Source organism: Convolutriloba macropyga, chromosome 2 (genome assembly GCF_964194025.1).
Source record: "Convolutriloba macropyga chromosome 2, txConMacr16.3, whole genome shotgun sequence".
Taxonomy (NCBI): domain Eukaryota; kingdom Metazoa; phylum Xenacoelomorpha; order Acoela; family Convolutidae; genus Convolutriloba; species Convolutriloba macropyga.
The window spans coordinates 76331286-76351567 of record NC_134469.1 but is presented as its reverse complement, the minus strand read 5'-3'; the positions used below and the strand labels follow the sequence as shown (position 1 = coordinate 76351567).

Below are 20282 nucleotides of genomic sequence, written 5' to 3'. Positions count from 1 at the left end.
TAATGGAGCTATGACACGACTGAGTGTCAATGAAGTTAGTAGGAGGCACCTACTGGAGCTGGCGATGGCAGCTTGGGTGATGGAGTGCGGTACATGGCTGGCTCCAAAGAAACATCATGCTCGTCTTGGTATTGTAGTCTTTGAAAAACTTCACAGGACCCGAATGATTCAAAATTTTTTTAATGACAACAACTACAAAATTATGTCACCAATAAGACTTTGTTTTTGTACCCTAGTTTTTTCTCGAAAATTTAAACTGAAAAACGGTCTTCAGTTTGGCATATAGTTCCTCAACCCAATATTCGAATTGTCTATGAGTCAATTCGTTTTTTTAACCCACTACCAACTTACAATAGGCCCCGAAGCTTAATTTATAGTTCACCGTAAAAAAAACGGCTCATACACTTTCAACTCTCAAATGATGCTTCCTCCTGACCTTGATTATGAACAAACCATTTGACTACTCCCCGACTGTTATTTTCAATGTTTTGTACTCACAGAGTTGACGTTAACAAAAGAATGACCCGTTACCAACAGTTGTAGCACTCCCATTACATTGATGAAGGACCACTTCCTTGTTGTGTCATCTGAAGGTAAACTTGCTTCATTTGTTGGTGGAATTCATCGAAGCGCCAATATGATCACGACGTTGTCTTTCCTTTCTTCTTTGTCGTATCATGTCTCTTTTGTTCCCACTATTATAAGTTTCAATTGTTTGGTTTACTTGTTTGGTTTCATGACATCAAAGGTTACAACTCATTTTCCTTTTGCATGACCTTTCAAAACCTTATAACATAACAAAGTGATTCAGAATCAACAAAACAGGGCATGCACTTTACACAAATTAATGGAGAAGTTAATACTGGGCATTAACAAAACCCTTACTGTTTTCCGGGAGAGAATGCATGGCAGTTAGTTAGTGAAGTTCTGTTTAACGTTTTCACTATGTTGCTTTAGGTTTACAATACAATGCATGTTTGCGCTAAATTTATAGGTTTTATGATGGGGGCCCACTGTTCTGTCCGTTGGATCATACCACCCTTTTGAGTTTTTAAAGGAGCAAGATAGGAAGAGAGAAAGTGTAAAACAAAGTGAGGTGTGATCGGATTCATAATCGGAAGATAAAAAGAACTAAAAATATTGCAGTAAATTTAGTGAGGTTATTTTTTTAAACTGGAAATTTGTAAAAATACATTACTGTTTTTGGCCTAAAATTAAATTATATGACCAAAAATTTCCAACAAACTTTATAAAGTTTGTGTTTCTTTTCCGTTTTTGTTGTTTTCGATTATTTATATCCGTCTCTCATTTTTTTGCTGTTTAAAAGTTATTGTAAGGATTGTCTTGTTTCTCTGTTAAGTTTTTTTTTGGAAAATTGAAAGTTTTAGGCAAGTTGGAGCCCTCAAAATAGCAAAAGTCAACTTTGAAAATATATATCTAACAGCTGGAAAACATTTTCGTTTTCGCAATTCTGCAGTTTTTTTTTGCCCTTTAATAGAATCTACCCATTTAAGTGTTTTCAGAATCCCGGAAACGTAAAAACAGGGATCATCAAATGAACAGGAAGGCAACCAAATTAATAATTGAAATACAGAAGGAAATATTTTCTCCGTTTTAATTTGTATTCTTCATAATGTCAGAGGAGATAGTTCGACTGAAATTTTTCTATAATAAACTGCATATAATATTGATAAGTGGAGGGTTTTTGGATTTTCAGGTTGAACAATTTAATACGTATTCACATTTTCTTTTGAAATAAAGAAAATAGATTTATACATCTTTTGAAATTGATCTTCGAATCAATCTTCTCAGTCTGAGCTTTTTTTCTGTAAATTGAAAAACTAAATCCTTCATTGATTGCGAAACTTCTCTTATGAAATCAAATATTTCTAATGAAAGAAAAGAAAAAAATTAACTTCTTCAGTTCTCAAAAAACTTCATTATTTCTATTTTAAAAGTACTATAACATAAAAGAGGGAGAAGGCCAAAACATTAAATTTAATGATTACCATTGTTTCTCAAAACTACTAAATAAGAGACTTTACGAACAGCTCTCAACGTTCCTTCACATGTTGAAAACAGCTAGAGGCAGAGTGCAGAAACTGTAGGAAGTGTTAAAAAGTTAGAAAAGTACTTAAGTTGGAGAATTTTGATAAAAGTTGCGGCTTTAAGAACATTCAGAATCAGAACTGTGTTCTACCCCTCCAGCTTTTAACAAGTTTGCGTATTTTTTTTATAAAAATAACAATGAGCGGATTGTTCTCATGAACGACCAAAAATAACGAAAATTTTTGAAATAATTCTAAAAGTTGATTTCCAGTTTCAATGTCATTTTTAAAATTACTGATATACCAATGCCTGAAGAAGTCCAAACCTATTTTTTTTTGGAAAACACACTCAATAAAGTAATGAAAGGTGACGAACAATTTGTAAATGCCAGGCGTCAAAAGAAAATGTCAGACGTCAAAAAGAAAAGAAAACATCAAAGCAACCAAATTAATTATTGAAATACAGAAGGAAATATTTTCTCCGTTTTAATTTGTATTCTTCATAATGTCAGAGGAGATAGTTCGAGTGAAATGTTTCTAATATAATAAAATGCATATGATATTGAAAATTGGAGGTTTTTTGGATTTTCAGGTTGAACAATTTAATACGTGTTCACTTTTTCTTTTGAAATAAAGAAAATAGATTTTTACATCTCTTTTGAAATTGCTCTTCGAATCAATCTTCTCAGTCTAAGCTTTTTTTTCGGTAAATTGAAAAACTAAATCCTTCATTGATTGAGAAACTTCTCTTAAGAAATCAAAAATTTCTAATGAAAGAAAAGAAAAAAATTAACTTCTTCAGTTCTCAAAAAACTTCATTATTTCCATTTTAAAAGTACTTTAACATAAAAGAGGGAGAAGGCCAAAACATTAAATTTAATGATTACCATTGTTTCTCAAAACTACTAAATAAGAGACTTTACGAACAGCTCTCAACGTTCCTTCACATGTTGAAAACAGCTAGAGGCAGAGTGTAGAAACTGTAGGAAGTGTTAAAAAGTTAGAAAAGTACTTAAATTGGAGAATTTTGATGAAACGAAAATTTTTGAAATAATTCTAAAAGTTGATTTCCAGTTTCAATGTCAATTTTAAAATTACTGATATACCAGTGCCTGAAGAAGTCCAAACCTAGTTTTTTTTTGGAAAACACACTCAATAAAGAAATGAAAGGTGACGAACAATTTGTAAATGCCAGACGTCAAAAAGAAAATTTTTGAATATTAAATTTTTCGTATTTGTGTTTGTTTTTGTACGTGTCCAAACGTTTGTTGGTAAAAGTCGTATGCCTACAAAGCTGGGGGGCCAAAACAGAATAGATCCCTCGCAAGTGCTTTGATAGCCGTTGGTTGGAGTAAATTTTAATGTCCATGACAAGGCTTGCAGATAAATTATTTCGCTTCTGTAATTATTGTTGCATAAAGGGACGCCATGGTCAACTTGAAATCTTTGCTAATGCGAACTAAGCCCATCGTTGTTTCAGATATGATGATTAGATGAGATGCTTTCAGCACCAATTAGAATACTGTGTTTGACTGCGCTGTGGGTTTTATTTGGAAATGCCGAGTCATTTTTATTTCTCGCCAATTCTACTTCAAAAGACCAGTCGAATTGTCAGCTGGCTGTATTGACAGATGCACCTTCTATTGTAAACGTTATAGATTGTGGGCATATAGCAGCTAACGAAAAGCACTTAGTAATTGCCAGGGGCTCTTATCTAAAGATTTATGATTGGGAAAGGTTGAAGAAAAATGACAGTGCAAGACATCGGGTCATTAATTTTGCCTTGAACATTCGTCAGCTGGGCCCAATTGCGTTTTCACGAGTAAACGAAAATGCATTGTACCTAGTTGACCAGAAAACAAAAATGTTGATGCTCTATGACATTTCTACTGGACGTCTCAGAACACTTGTTCGGAATGATTTTTTTGCCGTCTGTACTGATTTGCTGGTCGATTCGCAGAATCAAAGGCTCTCCTTCATCTCGCGCACTGGAACAAGAGCACATTTGTTATTCACAAATCTTTTAGGAACTGAAGAGGTTGATACGAGCTCCTTAAGATTTAATTCTTTGAGTTTTGGAAGCACAGCACGGTTTATAAATGAAATCTTCTTTTGTCAGGATTCCAAAATGTATCGATTTAACGTCGAGGACATTCGAGAGCACGGGCGAGAACTTTTTCGTTTGGACTTTGAATGTACAACTTTTGCGGTCTACAACGATGAGTTTGTGTTTGCGTATGAAGGTCAAACGATCAGATATTCTGATGACGGAAAAAGAGTGGGAGAAGCAAAGCAGCGTGTCCAATTGGAAAACTCAGCTATCTTTGCTTGGGAGAGTAATGAAAACATTTCCACGGATACTTCCACCCCTTGCGTGAATTCAAATTGTGCGCATTTTTGTGTACCCCTAGATAATGAAGAGAAATGTCTGTGTGCAAATTCATTACTAGACTCTAGCCTCTGTACTGAGCGACCTCGGAGTACGTTACTCTTTTCTTCTAAGAACTCGATTTTTCAAATTAATCTGGAAAGCCCCTGGCCGATTGAAAACGAGATTTATCGAGCCAAGTCGGGGTACATTGATTTTTTGGTGTATGATTATTCAGTGAGCTCGCTGTTTTACGCGCTCAGGAGTGAAAATAGAGATTCTGGACCGCAGGAAGTCTACAAGTGCACTGGCATGAATTGTAACCAACAAAAGCTTGTCGGATACATGCCGTCAGGAACAGGCATAATAGAAGACACTGCGTATGATCAAATTTCAGGAATGTTATATTTCACTGATCGTCTGTTCAAGTTGGGTACAATCAAATTGCGAACTCACTCTGATTCGGAAACGACTATTAGTAAAATCCTACTTCGTGCTGATGAAATGGGAACGCATTTGGGGACAGAATCTAAACGAGGTTTTAAGTTGCGAGGGTTAGGTGTGGATCCAATTGCGGGCTATTTGTTTATTGGCGATTATTCAGACGAGAACCTGGTTTATAAATCTGACCTTAAAGCTCGACGAATATCCATGTTGGAATCGCTCAAGGTGAATTGGCCTAATAGTATTGTCGTTAACGCAACAAACCAGACATTGTATATTTTGGACGGCGATAAGTTAGAGCTCCATCAGTGTAATTATTCTGGATATGTTAGTTTTGTTAAAACAATACAGGGACAGAGCAACAGCCAAACAACGAATGGCCTTGTAAAATTTGGCTCACATTTTTTCATTTCCTATCGCTACAATTCCTTGCTGGAAATGTTCGATATTGGCTCAAATGTAGTTTCCAAGATAACTGATGTATCTTACACTGACATTCAATTGGCTTCTGAACTGCCTATAAGCAGTATGATACTGATTACGGAGGAAGAGCGGTCTTCAATGACACAACTTGAGAATGGATGCTCAAAGAATAACGGAAATTGCTCCCATTTTTGTTTTTCATCCTCCGAGGTGCCGAAAAGTCGGACAAAATATTTGGTTTTTCACAGGGAATGTGGATGCCCAGAAAACATGGAGCTTTCGAGAGATGATAGCACACAATGCTTGCGCGACCATCGCATGTTCTTATTGACTTCACAAAACTCGATGACTTTTTTCTCGCCTGGTGTGATGAAATTGAACGAGAAGTTAAACTGTAGTTTTGAAAAACTGAAGCTACGAGGACCTACAATCTATGATTATAGAATTAGCTCCATATTCTTTGTTGCCAATGATTCGAGTGACGCTTCCTCATTGTACAGGTGTGACCTCTGGAACCCCGAGGATACAATCATGCAATCGGTGGGCAAATATCAGAAATCTGAAGAGATAAAACCGGATAATTTTGGACTGCCGTATCAACTGTTTCTAAACGTTTCATCAAAATCGCTAGCGTACGATTGGAGCAGTAGGTTTCTGTTTTGGGTTGATGCGGCCAGTAGAACTGTATTGATGGGAACTATTGATGGCAAGTATTCTCGTGTTGCTGCTTCTGGTTATGACGAGATCTGCTGTTTGGCCTATTTTGTCCCCAACCTCTACTTCTTTGCTAAGCAAAAGTTGATAAAAGTGACTGTTAGTAGTGATTGGGAAAAGCAATTGGAATCGGATGTCCTTTTGGATCTGTGTGGAAGAGAGATATCACCCAAATATTGCAATGCCGATAGACCATTTCAGTTGTCTGTTCACTCTTCGAGTCGGAAACTAATTTACTTGAGCATTTCTAGCAATGGAAATAAATATGCGAGTATCTATGACTTAGACCGAGACCACAAGGACAATGTAAAAGAACAACTTCAGAATAAAGTATTGCTACCTTCTCGTGAATTCAACAACCTTAAAATGCTGTCGGTGAGTGGCTCCAAAATGTATGTATTTGAACGGAAAACACTGCATGTTCTTAATGTACACGAAACTCAATTTTGGGACTACCCATTTAAGGCTGGAGCAGTTAACTACTCGCTAAATTTAGTCGATGATCAGATTATATCGGTCACAAATATTGCCAAAGAGTACCAGCCAGACTTATCGAGAAGACAGTGTTTCCTAACTGACGCATCGAAACGACCAACATGTGAACAGTTTTGCTTCAGCGAGCATGACACACAGCGAGAAAATTATGGGCCGCCTGGCTACTGTGGCTGTAACCAGACATCTAATTACGCCAAAATTGACCAGAAGAAAGCGTGTATACACTCAAAGCATATTGTTCAGACACTCCAGGATAGAACCATCTTTATGTACGATTTGGAAGACATCCGCAAGCCACCAATGCCTGTTGCACAGTTAACAACTTTGAAAGTTGGAAACTTTTCTGATATTAAGAAGCTGGCCATATCATCCTTTGCTTTTGATCCAATCTTAGATCTTTATTTTTATATTGTGAAACATGATGTGAAAATAAGCGGATTCAATGCTAGGGATGAAGATTACACTAGGCAGATCTTTGCAAGTGACGCACGAGGAGCAAATGTGCGTCTGATCACTGAGGCTGCAGACATAAGAAGACTCCATGTTGATCCGATCGGAAGACTTCTTGTATGGCACACGAACAAAAAAATTGTCATGTTCAGCTTGATTCATTGGAAAGTTATTCACTCATTCCAACCTGTTCTGAATGAAGAAAGTTTAAAAATTGAAGACTTTGTTCTGGTTCAGGGCAAAAGTTTTGGCTTCTGTATTTTCGAGATGAAGCCATCGACATCAAACAATCCGCACTCGATGGTGGCCATGGTTGACTTGCACGGAGATGTAGGGAGGTCGGAGGTATTCAGAGGAGAAAACAATCCCATGTATTTATCTATCGACCAGAGACGCAGTATCCTCAGCTGGTACGACGGATTCTACACTTTGTACAGATTCAGATTTTCAACTGGACTCAAATTTCATCCCGACAATTTGTTCGATTATAGGCTATCGGGAGATAAAAAGAGTGGTATGCGCCAGGTTGGCGTTTATGGTAACATCATAGCTGCTATTGATGGCTCTAAAATTTCGAAGCTCTCTTGGAAAGACAGTGCACAAACTATTTATCCTGCTAAAGGTCCTGACCAGCAAGACTTGGTATTTAGGGCGGGTGGGGTGATCCAAGAATATTTGGACAGGAAAGCCGTCAACCAGTCATTGTTGACGTTTTGCATGCAAAGGAATTGCTCTCATTTTTGCGATGCACATGCACAACGGTGTTCTTGTCCTGTAGGACAAACCCTGAAGTCGCCATCGAGTGCAATTTGTGTGCCTGTAGTTGACAAGGTACTTTGTCCTGTGAGTCAGAAGACTCTTAGATGCGATGAGTTAGGTCTCCACCCTGATGCCATGTGCCCGTCGCTCACTCTCTGCTCAACATTTGATAATGGAACTTGTGCTCGTGAACAACAGCAGTGCAAAGCGGCTGATACGAAGGAAAAAAGTGTGTCAGTATGTTACAACAGTGAAAGCTCTTTATGCGATGAACGACCTAAGTGGTGCAAGTGTCTTACGAAGTCAGTAGCGAAACCTTCTAAACAAGAAGAAGTGGGTGTGTTGTTTGCGCAGCCTGTATTGGTTGCAGTGATAGGTTGTTTATTGCTTGTGGTGGCGTTTGCATGTGTTGTAGCTCTTGCAATAGTCCTGTACAAGTTCAGAAGCAATAAGAAATCAGACAAAGCTGTGCGTTTTGAAGCGGGCTGCAATGCGTACGATGAAGCCGAAGCCGTGAATATTGCAAATGTTAGCAACAACATCGAAGTATCCAAAAGTGCAATAAGTTTCAAAAAGAACGAGAGCAATCTATTCATCAACACAAGTATAAATGTTCACCAGACTGTGAACCAGTCGAGAACACGTAACAAATCGAACAGTTCAGATTTGTACTCAGTTATACATAGTACAAGTACAGCGCATAGAAAGCCCAAAAAGTTCCACAATCACTCTCATGTTCCGCACAATTCAATCAGATCTACGTCTGTTCTCTCTTCAAGCTGTGGGACGCTCAACCAAACTGGAATTGTCCCACCACCTACCCCGAACCCTTCCCTGTACAACTCGGATATTAACTTTGACACCATGTGCCCTGATTGCCGAATGCGCCAAAATTACCCTGCCCATAGCCCGGGAGCCTACTCAAAAGGGAAAAAGTCATCGTGGGGATCGTGGAAACGAGAGCGTCGAGGCAGTGGTCAAAGACATAACAGCCATAGGTCTTGTCGGGGAATTCAATCGGGCGAGGAGAGTGAACCTCTATTCCTTCCCAAGTCGCAGGGACCAGCGGGATTGCCTAACGGATCACGGTTTGCAGATTTCTATCCCTCTCCCAGTCACACATCTCTGCCGCACAACATGCTTCCGGGCAAATACGTGAAGAGACGTAGATTTATTATGGACGAATTGGTGACGTACACCACAGGAGGCGCCCCCTCCAGTAGCAGAAGCCCAAACTATAAATCTGGTCACCACCACCATCATCATTCGTCGTCGCCAACATCCCACATGCATCACTCGGTTGGTCACCAACCCAGACTAATGCCTCCACCGGCACCCGCCTGCACTCCCCTGAGTGGATCTCAGGAATTCACTAGCTTTCTGCCGCCTTCTCCTGTCTCAGACAGAACTTCCTCGATGGTCTACGTTGTCAGACAGGTGCATGTTGGACACGATCCACCCCCATCGCCCGTCAGCAATGCCTAATATTTTTCTATCTGTACAAATGCAATTTCTTTCTATTTTATTGCCTACTAATGGATCAACTACTACACAAATTTCTACGTACATGTTTGATTCAGTTAATTAGATTACATTTCTAACAATATTCTGTTCTAATGAATGATTTATTTTTAAACCCATAGATTGCAGTTTCAAAAATGAAGATGGTCATAGTTCATGATTGAGAAAAATTAAACTTGAAATGCAAGCAGCAAATGACGTCAATGTTAGTGTAATTGCGATTTTGGACCGTTCATTGAAGGATAGAAAATTTATTATAGCTGCGAAGCTGTAAGCTGAGCGGAGCTATATTGCGGTGCTCTTGGTTTTTACGACTCGAGGAGGAGTATTGGTTTTCTTAAGTTTTTTTACCGGAAGTACTATTCGTTCAGCCGCTGTTTTGACCTAAAGGCGAAAGTGAGAAAAATTGTCGTATGAACTAATTTTTTCTGAGCAAGAGAAGTTTTTTGATCATGCGCTGCCTTTAGTGAATGACTTTTTGACTTTGTAAAGTAGTTTTTGACTGAATACACATATAGATAACCGTTTTTAGCCGTTTTTTCGTCTAAGTGGCCCAGTTTTTGTGCTTGTAATTTTTTGTAGAAATGATTTTTATTTGATGCTATATTGAAATGTAAACGTCGGAAATTGATACCACAGTGTTTTGCAGAGCCTGAAAATGCGTTTCAAGTTCAAAGTTGGCTTATATTTCATGATTTTTTAGTTAATTTTTGGCTTTTCTTCTCCTAATTTCTTCATTTCCTAATCTTTCAGCCGTCTTTTTGCCACAAATTGGTTAATATGGCGACTTCATTTTGATAATTCATATACTAAACGCCTCTTTCTACCTCGATGTAATTTTGTCTTATAAAATTGTACATATGCTAACCCGATTTTGGTATTTTTTTTTCAATCTTTGTCAGTTTGTTATCTGTATTTTGGTTTAATTACTAGAAATAGTCTTTTTGTGGAACATGAGGGACTTTAGTTTCGTTTCAGTAAAAACCAATCATTTTTTAGTGTTAATATTTTGAAAAACAGTTGAATTTTTGACCATTTTTTTGCAAAATGTTTCAATGTTTTGTATGTTTGAATTCTGCTTTTTCTTTTATGCTCTGTTCAGGATCATGTATCGTTGTCCCGGATGACTCGTTGTCTTTATTTTGTCTGAAATGCTGAACAATGAAATGTCCTCGTTTTTCTTGATTTTTTATTTGAATTTTAACTTTCAAAAACATAGAATTAGTCTTCGTTGCATTGTGCCTTTTTTGTGTCCATATTCTTCACATTCTAGTTTTTATCACTCTAGCTCTGTCCTGGCAACTACATTTATATTGGTTTTTTTGATTTATCAGTTGTTAAAAAATTAAATGATTTCAGCTTTTTCTCATTCTTCGGTCATTTCTTTGGTTTGCAATTGAATTCATGGTTTGAAATATAAGGCAGTACTGAGAGTTTGCTAGAAAGCATTTTCTAAAATTTCCAATGATTATTATTTATTGCATTTTTATTCCGGCCTTGGTATTGTTTTAAACGATTTTTTGCCTTTGCATATTCTGTTGCTTACGTCTTTTCTATGATTAATTCAATTTTTGATATATTATGAAATCATGTTGTCTGGCATATATACAACAAGGAAGAAGTAGGTGTTGTTTTTGTCCTAATCGCAGTGATTAGCAATCTAATTGTAGTGGTTTTCTGGTTCTTAAATTTGAGCATTCTTTTTTTTGAAAAATTTGACTTAGTTTCTAAGAGTATTGTCTGCCGTTTGCTTTCGCGATCTTTTTTGAGATTAGAATAAAGAATTAATTGAGGCCAATTGATAGCCCTGTCAACTTTTTCAGCCTATCATTATCTTGACCATCCGAATTTTTTCTTATTTAACGTTACCAAGCGTTTTCAATAAAATTTTGTTTCTTTGTGACAGTGGATTAAATTTCACCATTTTTAAGATCAGTCCTCGAGGGTTAATTATTTAATGGTTTAATGCAAATGGTAATGACTTCAGCTATGATTCCGGTTTTTTGTAATGTTTTGACGCTTCGAGTCGCTTCCGGAATTCTTCCTGCTATGTTTTTATGTTTCGTCGTCTGACGCTCTTTTTCGTTTTACATTTGTTCACACAGCAAAGCTGAAAAAGTCAATTTTTCTGAATTATTTCTTGCTCTCACTGACGGCGTTTGCGCTTGTGACGTCAGCTCTCACTCTCTTTAGCAAAAATTGTTTTGCGTGATTAGATTTTGATCACAAGTGACTTACCTCACTCAATAAAAGGACTTTTGCACTTTAAAACCTAAGCATAATTTGAATTTGTTCAAGGTCAAAGGAACTCATATGTGCAGGTAAGGTCCCTAATCAGAGGTTTCTGCGGGATGAATTTTAAGAAGCTTTATTAAATTATCGTTGAATGTTTTTTACCTAGCTTTTTGAGCGGCGTCGATTTTTTTTTCAACTTAGATCTGTCTCTGGTTCTATCTCTATTATACGGCACGCGGATGTATTCTTTCGTAGCTATTCGGGCAATCTGCCGGCTATGTTTTTAAATTAAAGTTGAACTGTCGAGTAGCGTTTAAAATGAATTGAAAATGTCGCTGGCTGCGTTAGCATTAGTAGCAAATTTTTCGGTTTCTCCTTAGTTGGTAGTAATTTTTCTAATTGTCCTTTTTTTCCCTATCTTGCGCGTAAAATTTTTGCACTCATTTAAAGTTGGTTGAGAAAAAATTTGAGCAAAAATTCTCGATTGTGATTTTTGTTCACGTGAGGCAATCTAACTTCTGATTTTCGAGTTTTTTTGATCGGTTTTTCTAAATCTTTTTTGAATCAATACGCAGTCATTTCTAGGTCTAGTTTTTTTGTTTAGTCCGTGAAAATGCTTTAAATTGCAAGTCAGTACTTGTCATGCTTTATTTTTATATTTCAAAGAATTCAGATGGTATTGGTGCGCTGTCTTATTTAGGTTCTGTTTGCACTTGTTTCGAACTTATCTCGTCAGTAAGAAGTCAATTTAGAGTGATGATATTAATCACGCTGGAGAAGTAGGGGGAAGGGAGAGAGAAAAGTTTTCTGGCGTGATTTTTTTCAAATTGCTTTTAAAGCGAAGTTAAAAATTAGCATTTAAAAGTATTCTGGATTTTTGAGAGCGAATATTCACTTTCAGGAATTGTTTCCGCGGTTTTCTCGTCTTTCTCTGCACAAATGCTTTTAAAGGCGATACGTGTTTTCTAATAATTCATATTTGCGGTTGTTTACACACCTCAAAAGGCAACGAATTGTTTTTAAGCCTTTGACTGTTTGTTTTCATCAATATAAGTCCTTAAAGATTTTTCCTTTTTGTAGTTTTTTGTTGTTCTGATGCATAGTATCGTAATTGAAAGGTCTTCATGGCCATGTCATGAGGCCTATCTATGGTAATCGACTGATTTAATTTGAAATTATGTTTTGATTGTCCTGTTACATTGCCTCGGATTTGACAGTTCTCACTGGCTCTGAGTCCTTATGGATCTATTTAAGGGCTTTAGTCATATCCAATAGTTTTCACGCCTTCGGCACGACCTGTTCTGAAAAAAGGTTCTAAAGGTTGTTTGCGTGATCGTATTTGTAGTTTTTTGTTGTTTGCCACAAAGTCTGATTAATGATTGGTCTCATTGGTTTTCTCATACTGCATATGTTAGTTCATCTAATCAAATCTCACAGTTTCAACGACTCCGATATTACTTGTTTTCAAATAAATTTTCTTTTGGATTTGCCCTCTTTTGTACTTCTCGTACTGGTATTTCACGTGCTTTCATTAATATCAAGTTTTTTCGCGTTGGTCTGTCAATTACGCTCATTGATAAGTTGTTAATGGCTCTCTAATTAGTCATATTGGAGCTTATGTTGCCGCGTCAAATAATATGTAACTTTTTTCCATAATTTTAACACAACTTGTTTCCTAAAGTATAGTGATTCTTTGTTTTTGCCCGTTTTTTTGTTTTTGTTGTTCGGTCTTTGTTTTACTAATGACAGGTCTATGATCCCTATCGAGGCATAATTGAATCTGTTTACGGATGTGAGTTAATTAACAATCGTTTTGCTGTCTTTGACTTATGTAGAATTCTTGGTTGTTGCCTGTTATTGATATTGCTTTTGTTAGGTGGTTGGACTTTCACGTTTGATTTCTGAATTACCTCTTTGTTGAATAGAATTTATTTTAAATCCATTTGCTATGAATTACGCAATATGTTTTTAGAGTCTTGGTAAAGGCGCAAAATGACAAGAAACGGAATAAACAGAATTATCGCAGGCATGAATTTATAGTATTTGGCTATCAAAATTCATTAGAGCGATTGCTAGCTGACATTAATATTAAGCTTGGTAGCCTTCAGTTTAGAAGCTCAGTTAAGTATAATTTTAGATTATAACTGAATCTGCACACCAAATTAGAACATCTTGCGATGGCCTTTTCGCTTGCATGACCGAAGTCATGACCTTTGCCCATCAATTCAAAATTATTTTTTTAAAATAGCAGTGATTGAATATCACTACGACAGCCTGAAAACTGAAAAAAAAAGTTATTGTAAAAACGTTTTACTGGTCCAATTTTTAGCTTCTGTTTTCCATTTTTTGAAGACGGTTGAGCCAAATTGAACAATTGATGATGATCTGATTTCAGCATTCATTAAACTTTTTTTGTGCAATGCACAGATAACAGTACAATGTAAAAAATATATTTCTCGATTCTTCAGCTGATCTTGCATGAAATAGAAAAACGTTGATTGGGACGTTAAATGATTTCGAGATTATATAATATATATATATATATATATATATATATATATATATATATATATATATATATATATATATATATATATATATATATATATATATATCGGCCCTCCAAATAAGATTTTCAAATTTTTGATCTATAGATTGTTTCGTTAGTCTCTATATCTCAAGATATTAAACGCTTATTTTGATTTTAAAAAACTTCTTGTTGAGAACTCAATGTCTCAACACAATTACCCCTTTTACCCCTTTGTTATTATATCATTGTAAGAACCGTAAGCGTTAAATATCTGTCGTGCATAAACTTGATTAAAAGATCAACTTAAGATATCAACCAAAAGAAGGAAAAAGGAATAAAAGATCAAACTTTGTAGAGTTATCAACTAATGATTTTGCTGGTTCGATTTTTCCATTTTTTTCCAGTTTTTTGCATAAATCGATGCTGAAACCAATTTAATTTGAAACTTATCTCTAATATGGTCAATCAATGCATGATGGTCATTTTGGGCATGGTTTATAGCAGTACACAAGAAAATTGCGTGAAAGCTTTCAACTTGTTTGAAAACTGGTTACATATACAAAAATGAATTAATTTTTCGTCTCAAACGGTTCTGCTTAAAACAGCTTGTTTAACCGCAGTCACGAAATGAACGGAATTTTGAATCATGTCAACTTATTGTCTGAGCATCTGATCACGGACATTTTTGTTGGAATCACACAGTCTAACCATGGTTGCATAGTTTCTAATCTTAGCACTCTGGATTCATAATCGCGAATTTTGCATAGCCCCGGAGGATCGAAACAATTCGCAATAATTCACACAAATTCTAATCATGGCCAAATTTTTGTCTGGATTGTCTGATGATGGCCGATTTTTGTCTAGAGCAACTCGTTTAAATGTCGACCATTTCCCTCCGGGTACTCATTGCCCGCGGTGTTACATGGCAAATCTTCACTATCTTCCTTTTATGGCTGAGATAACGCTAATTTTTAGAAAATTGACCTACAGGTCTTATGAAGTTGAATGTATGAATTTGAATGAAAGAGCTTCAACATTTAAGAATGAAGTTTGAGTGCTTGGGCGTTAAGACGTGGCCAGGTCAGATGTGAAGCCGAAAACTTTTGGACTGACGGAAAATTTTTTGGAAATCTATCTGGAAAGTCAATATTCGGCTTCAATGCGTGAAGATACCTGAAATTTTATAATTTAAGTGATATTGTTTACTTGTTTTGTTTGAACTAGTTCTGACTTCGTAGATTTTATTACGTCAGCTGTGAATTTTGCTGGATTATTTTTTTTTTTCAGTTTCGTTTTTTAGATGGCAATTGTGGAAGTTTTTGTTTTGGTTTTACGCACATGGTTGTTGGAACCTTGTTTGATGAGACTGTCGGCGTTTTTTCAATGCAGCCGATTGTTGGGACAGCATTAGGTGATTTTGTTTCGTTTCACAAACAGATTTGTGATGCATTGAAATAATGATTCTAGTTCAAACACACTGTTTAATCTGTGCTTACTCTATTTTGGTGCTTTGAAATCAAAGAGGTTTCTTTCTCTGTTTTACCTGTCGCAGGTGTGATTTTATTGGGAAAATGCAATGTTTAACCAGTTTAGTTTCATTAGTTAAGCTCGACTGATTTTATTATGCGCGTTGCAAGGAAGCATAGCCTGAATTTCTCAAATTTGTTTTCAATTCAAAATAATCTATGCTGTAGCTTGTGTTTGGTTAAGGCGTGCGAGTGCGTCCCTTTATGAACGTCACAATACCTCAACGCAGTTCCTACCTCTAAGGATTGCAATGTGATAGTGTTATTATTCGGCCAAGCGTTAAACCATTGTGGAAGTAAGTAAGTAACTGAGTAAGTGCAAAACATGAACGCCACTAGGATGAACAATCGATCCAATTCAATACATCGCCTCCGTTTTATAAGACGTTTATAAATCAATATTCTTCCGCTTTAGAATTGTCCTCATTTTCGTTGCAGCACAAGACTACAGAAAAGCGAGAAAGTTCAACTAGTGCGGTATTTAATTAGGGCACCATTATTAACTGATAACACTTTTTCTAGCTTCGTTTCTTTAATACCCTTTCTAAGCTTCCCCTCATTTGGGGCAGGGAGGGATTGGTAAGGTGTGAAGGAAACGTGAGCTATTTATGCACACACTGATTGACTGCTTGTGAGAGTCGAGGTGCTTAATGGGATGAGTAAAATGGCGATGTGGTGGTAATGATGCGCATGGCTTCCTTTCAGTTGTCACTAGTCACTACTACCTCCCTCCTCTTTCTCCTCCTCCTCCTGCTATACTTGTATGCATGCTGCTGATGTTGTGCTGTGTTTCTTCAGCCCTTTATTTAGAATAGTAAGACAGTAAGGGTAAGTTATTTTAGTGATTATATATGCAGTTGGATCTTGCTTTGGTTTGACGTGATGTCAATAAACTCCTGTATCTATTAGCATACAATCCACCTAACAGATCGCGTCCTGTCTGTTTTTTTTCTTGAGATATTATCCACTGTAACTATTCCATGTAAAGGTTTTTCTTGGATTGCTGAAACAGGACGCAGTGAGTGGATTTTCTGCGTAGATTGTATTTGCGAACATTAAGCTTGTTCTTGGTTTCTGTTTTTTTTTCCAATTTAGGCATTTTAAGGATATATAAAGAAACACTATGTCATGAAGCTGATTTGTGTTTGTTTAGTTTCTATGCAATATATTCAATTACTCTAACAGCCCGTTAGGATAGTATGTATGTGCGTGAGCTGTGGCAGTTATGAGCGGTGGCGTTTTTACTTGAATTTGAGACATTCTTTCCTCCCTTCACCCCTTTCCCTCCCCCCCTTCCCTCCCTCTCCTCCGTACCCCCGCCGTCTCTTCCCCCTCATCTACTCTTACCTTCCTCGTGGTTGACATATCCTCTCCTTTCTGTCCCTATAATTGCATCACAATTTTAGCCACCCCTTAACCCATAGTTATCACCAGAAGTTAATTGTTCTTTCGTGGCTATTTCGTAGCTTCTTTGTCAAAGTATTGGGAAAAATACTTCCAGTTCGAACGTTTTGAGTGAAACCAAGAGTGTTAGCTATTTTCACCTTGTGACGTTGATAAGAAGACTTTGCCATAAAGCCGTTGCTGATACCGACAATGTGACCGCTTAAACTCTTGATATTCAACCTTCAGGTAACTTTTTCCCTAATTTTAAGTTAAAGTAACATCGTATATCGGAAGAATTAAGTTGCGGGCAAGATATTAATCTAGAGGGCTGCAGGTCTCCTAAAGAGGACTTAATCATAACAATTGCTACAAGGTGCAGAAACATCCATAGAAGGCAGTTTTAATTAAATTTGACAACTGGTTAATAGAAAATGTACACGTAACGAGGCGTTGTAATGTGCATATTTTTAAATATTCTCATTTCAAAAGTGGTGAAAGTTCACTATGATCGCACAGAGGAGAAACTCTTCTCATAACTTGTAGCTAGTAGTAGCTGGAACAAAAGCACAAAGATTTTTCATCCGGGTATCTGTCATTCTGTTCATGACAGTTGGTGCCTTTTTTCAATGATTAGCGATTTTCTTTGACATCATTGCTAAAATTATGAAGTTAAATGACATGAAGGAAAACAACAAGTGAATTCCCTCCAATTCTTTCTCTAGTTTTTTAAACTTGCTAACGATATCACTTAAAGGGCCCTTGAAATGTTAAACTTGAGTTCGTTTGAAATCTCTGAAGTTTTCAAATTTTGCTTTGCAAATATTCTCCAGGTCACTTTAGGTAGCTGAATATTGATAAAAGTTGAACCTCGACATCTCATCATTTTAAAACCACCGTCATCGCAATTAAAATTTAAATGCTCTATAAGCTTTTCGTTTCCTTGAGGAATATATTGAAAGAGCAGGAAAGAAACCAGAAAACTCATAGCCTGTCAATAAAATCCTATTAAAGTCAACCCGTTTTTTGCTTTTTCGTCGGAGTCCGCGAGAAATTATCTAATTTTTTCCACAAATTTGTCGCCCTGTTCCACAAAATGTATTTTTAATAGACGCTACCAGTTCCTCAACGCATATTATTTAGGCGCTCTCTTTTGCTGTTCAAAGATTGTGGTGCTGTCTTTTCTGTTCACACTTTTTCATGATTTTTAAGTCAATTTGAAGTGATGTTTTGGTAACGCCGAAAACGAAAGTGGAGTGAAAAAGCGGGTGGTTTTGCGCGTAAAATTTGTGCGCTCTGATTTTAAAGTAGTGAAAAAACTGCGTTAGAGCGAAAGCTTTTTTCTCAATTGTGACCTTTGTTCAGGTGATGCCATTTAACTTCTGGTTTTTAATCGGGTTTTCTAAATCTTCGTTTAATCAGTTTGCAATGATTAGAAGATCAGGTTTTGTTGTTTAGTCCGCGAAAAACTTTAAATTGCAGGTCAGGACTAGTTTGTTTTTACAATTCAAAAAATTTGAATTGTACTTGTGAGCTGACTTTAAGATCTGTTCTTTTTCTAACCTTTTCTCTTCAATAAGAAGTGAAATTGGGGTGGTGAATAAGAGCAGCAAAAAAAAGGTTGAAGGCGTGAATTTTTTTCAACTGCTTTTGAAGCAAATACAAATTAGTGTTTAAACACATTTTCGGTTATTGAGAGCGAATTTTCGCGTTCGGCAATTTGAATTTTTTCGCTGTTTTCTCGTCTTTCTATACTCAAATACTTTTAGAGGTGATACGTGTGTGCTAATAAAACTTGTTTTCAATTGTTTAAACAGCTCAGAAGGCAACTAATGGTTTTTAAAACTTTGACTATTTGTTTTCATGAAGCATGAATATTTTTTTGTTTTTGTAGTGCTTGTTGTTGTTTTGATGACTAGTCTTGTTACTGACACGTCTTCATGGACCTGTCATGTGGACTATTTGAGGTAATCGATTGATACAATATCAATTCTAATGATTTTAACGACTTTCAGGCGAATTATATAGTTCTTTTTAGTGTTCTGTTGTTCTTGACAGCTCACTAGTTTTTTTTATGAGTCCTATTTGGATCTATTTAAAGGTTTCAGTCGTATCTAATAGTTTTTTTACGACCTGTTTTCAGAAAGTGTTCTTAAGGTTTCCTACATGTTCCCATTTGTGGTTGTTTGTTGTTCTCACTGGAATGGTGCCATTGACTCTCTCACTGTGCATATTCGAGTTCATATACTAAAATCTGACAGTTTTATTGACTCTAACATCACTTGTTTTCAAAAAAAGTTTTTTTGGACGTGGCAATGGTTAGGAGGACTTCATGCTCTAGCCATGTCATCTTACTCCACTGATTAATGACACATTACAATCAGTTGTATCTCATGTCTGCCCGTTGCGAAATAGTGTTCTATATTACTATTAAAGTTTTCACCCATATCATCAACTATTATTACACAATCTTCGAAATTTTTAATGTTATCAGTAGGTAATCCTTTCATTTCAGCACTATCATATTCCTCCTAATCTTTATGTTTACAAAACACAACATTTTTGTCATCGTTTGTTTTTTTAATGTTCTCTAACAAAATGTGTTTTACCACTACAGGTAGCACCACAAAAATTGTACGTAATGTGTTCTCAAACCCAAAATTAACATTTACTTTTTCGTATCCTTTAAATCTTCTTCTAATTGTATATTTTCTTAGTGCCAACCAATATAAAAAACTCAATAATTAATGATAAAACAATTAGCAAGCCCATTTTTATCCCTTACAGAGCTTCAAGTTTAATATTAAAAACGAGGCTTTGAGTGTTATTGAGATAGAATGATTAGTTGTGAAATAAGGTTAATATCAATTGAAATAGCAATGAAAGATGCGACTACCTTAACAATTAATGAGAAATGATATTAATATTGTTAGTCTACATCGTATTGATGGTACTGACTGGATTCTAGTTATAAGAAGAGGTTGTGATCAGTGAAGCTTCTCCGGGAACCTGCGACGCGGCTGGTCGGAGACCTGCCGAGAGCGAAGCCCCTTCGCAGATAATTTTTTAGTACTTCGATAATCTTGGTGTTGAAACTCCGCCAACATTTTTAAGAAATTATGTTAATATTGGATTAGATGAAATCATACAAGTATATGATGAATCATTTTGTTTATATAATCTGTCTTATTGATCAAGGGTTTAGAATTAAGAAGGCATAAGCTCACTTTTGGTTAATCAAAGAAGTTGTGTTTCATATAAACAGTGTTATTGTTTGTGTTGTGGTAAGAGTGATCCCCGTAGTGGCGACAAAGTCGATAAAAAATAATGAAAGCAATAGTGTTAATGATGACGATATTGTTAATGATAATGAAAGTCAGTTTGTT

The 20282-nt window shown here is 36.3% G+C and overlaps 1 protein-coding gene across 2 annotated transcripts in view; it reads left to right on the top strand.

The window, feature by feature from the left end:
- The first annotated feature begins 16515 nt into the window (after positions 1-16515).
- The window catches only part of LOC142334711 (uncharacterized), a 56958-nt gene continuing 53191 nt past the window's right edge, over positions 16516-20282 (top strand). Inside the window, exon 1 of one of the 2 annotated variants that reach the window (XM_075382955.1) lies at positions 16516-17145. The gene's annotated coding sequence lies outside the window, so the exon portion shown is untranslated. The remainder of the gene's footprint in view (positions 17146-20282) is intronic. The other variant, XM_075382956.1, reaches the window with a different exon arrangement.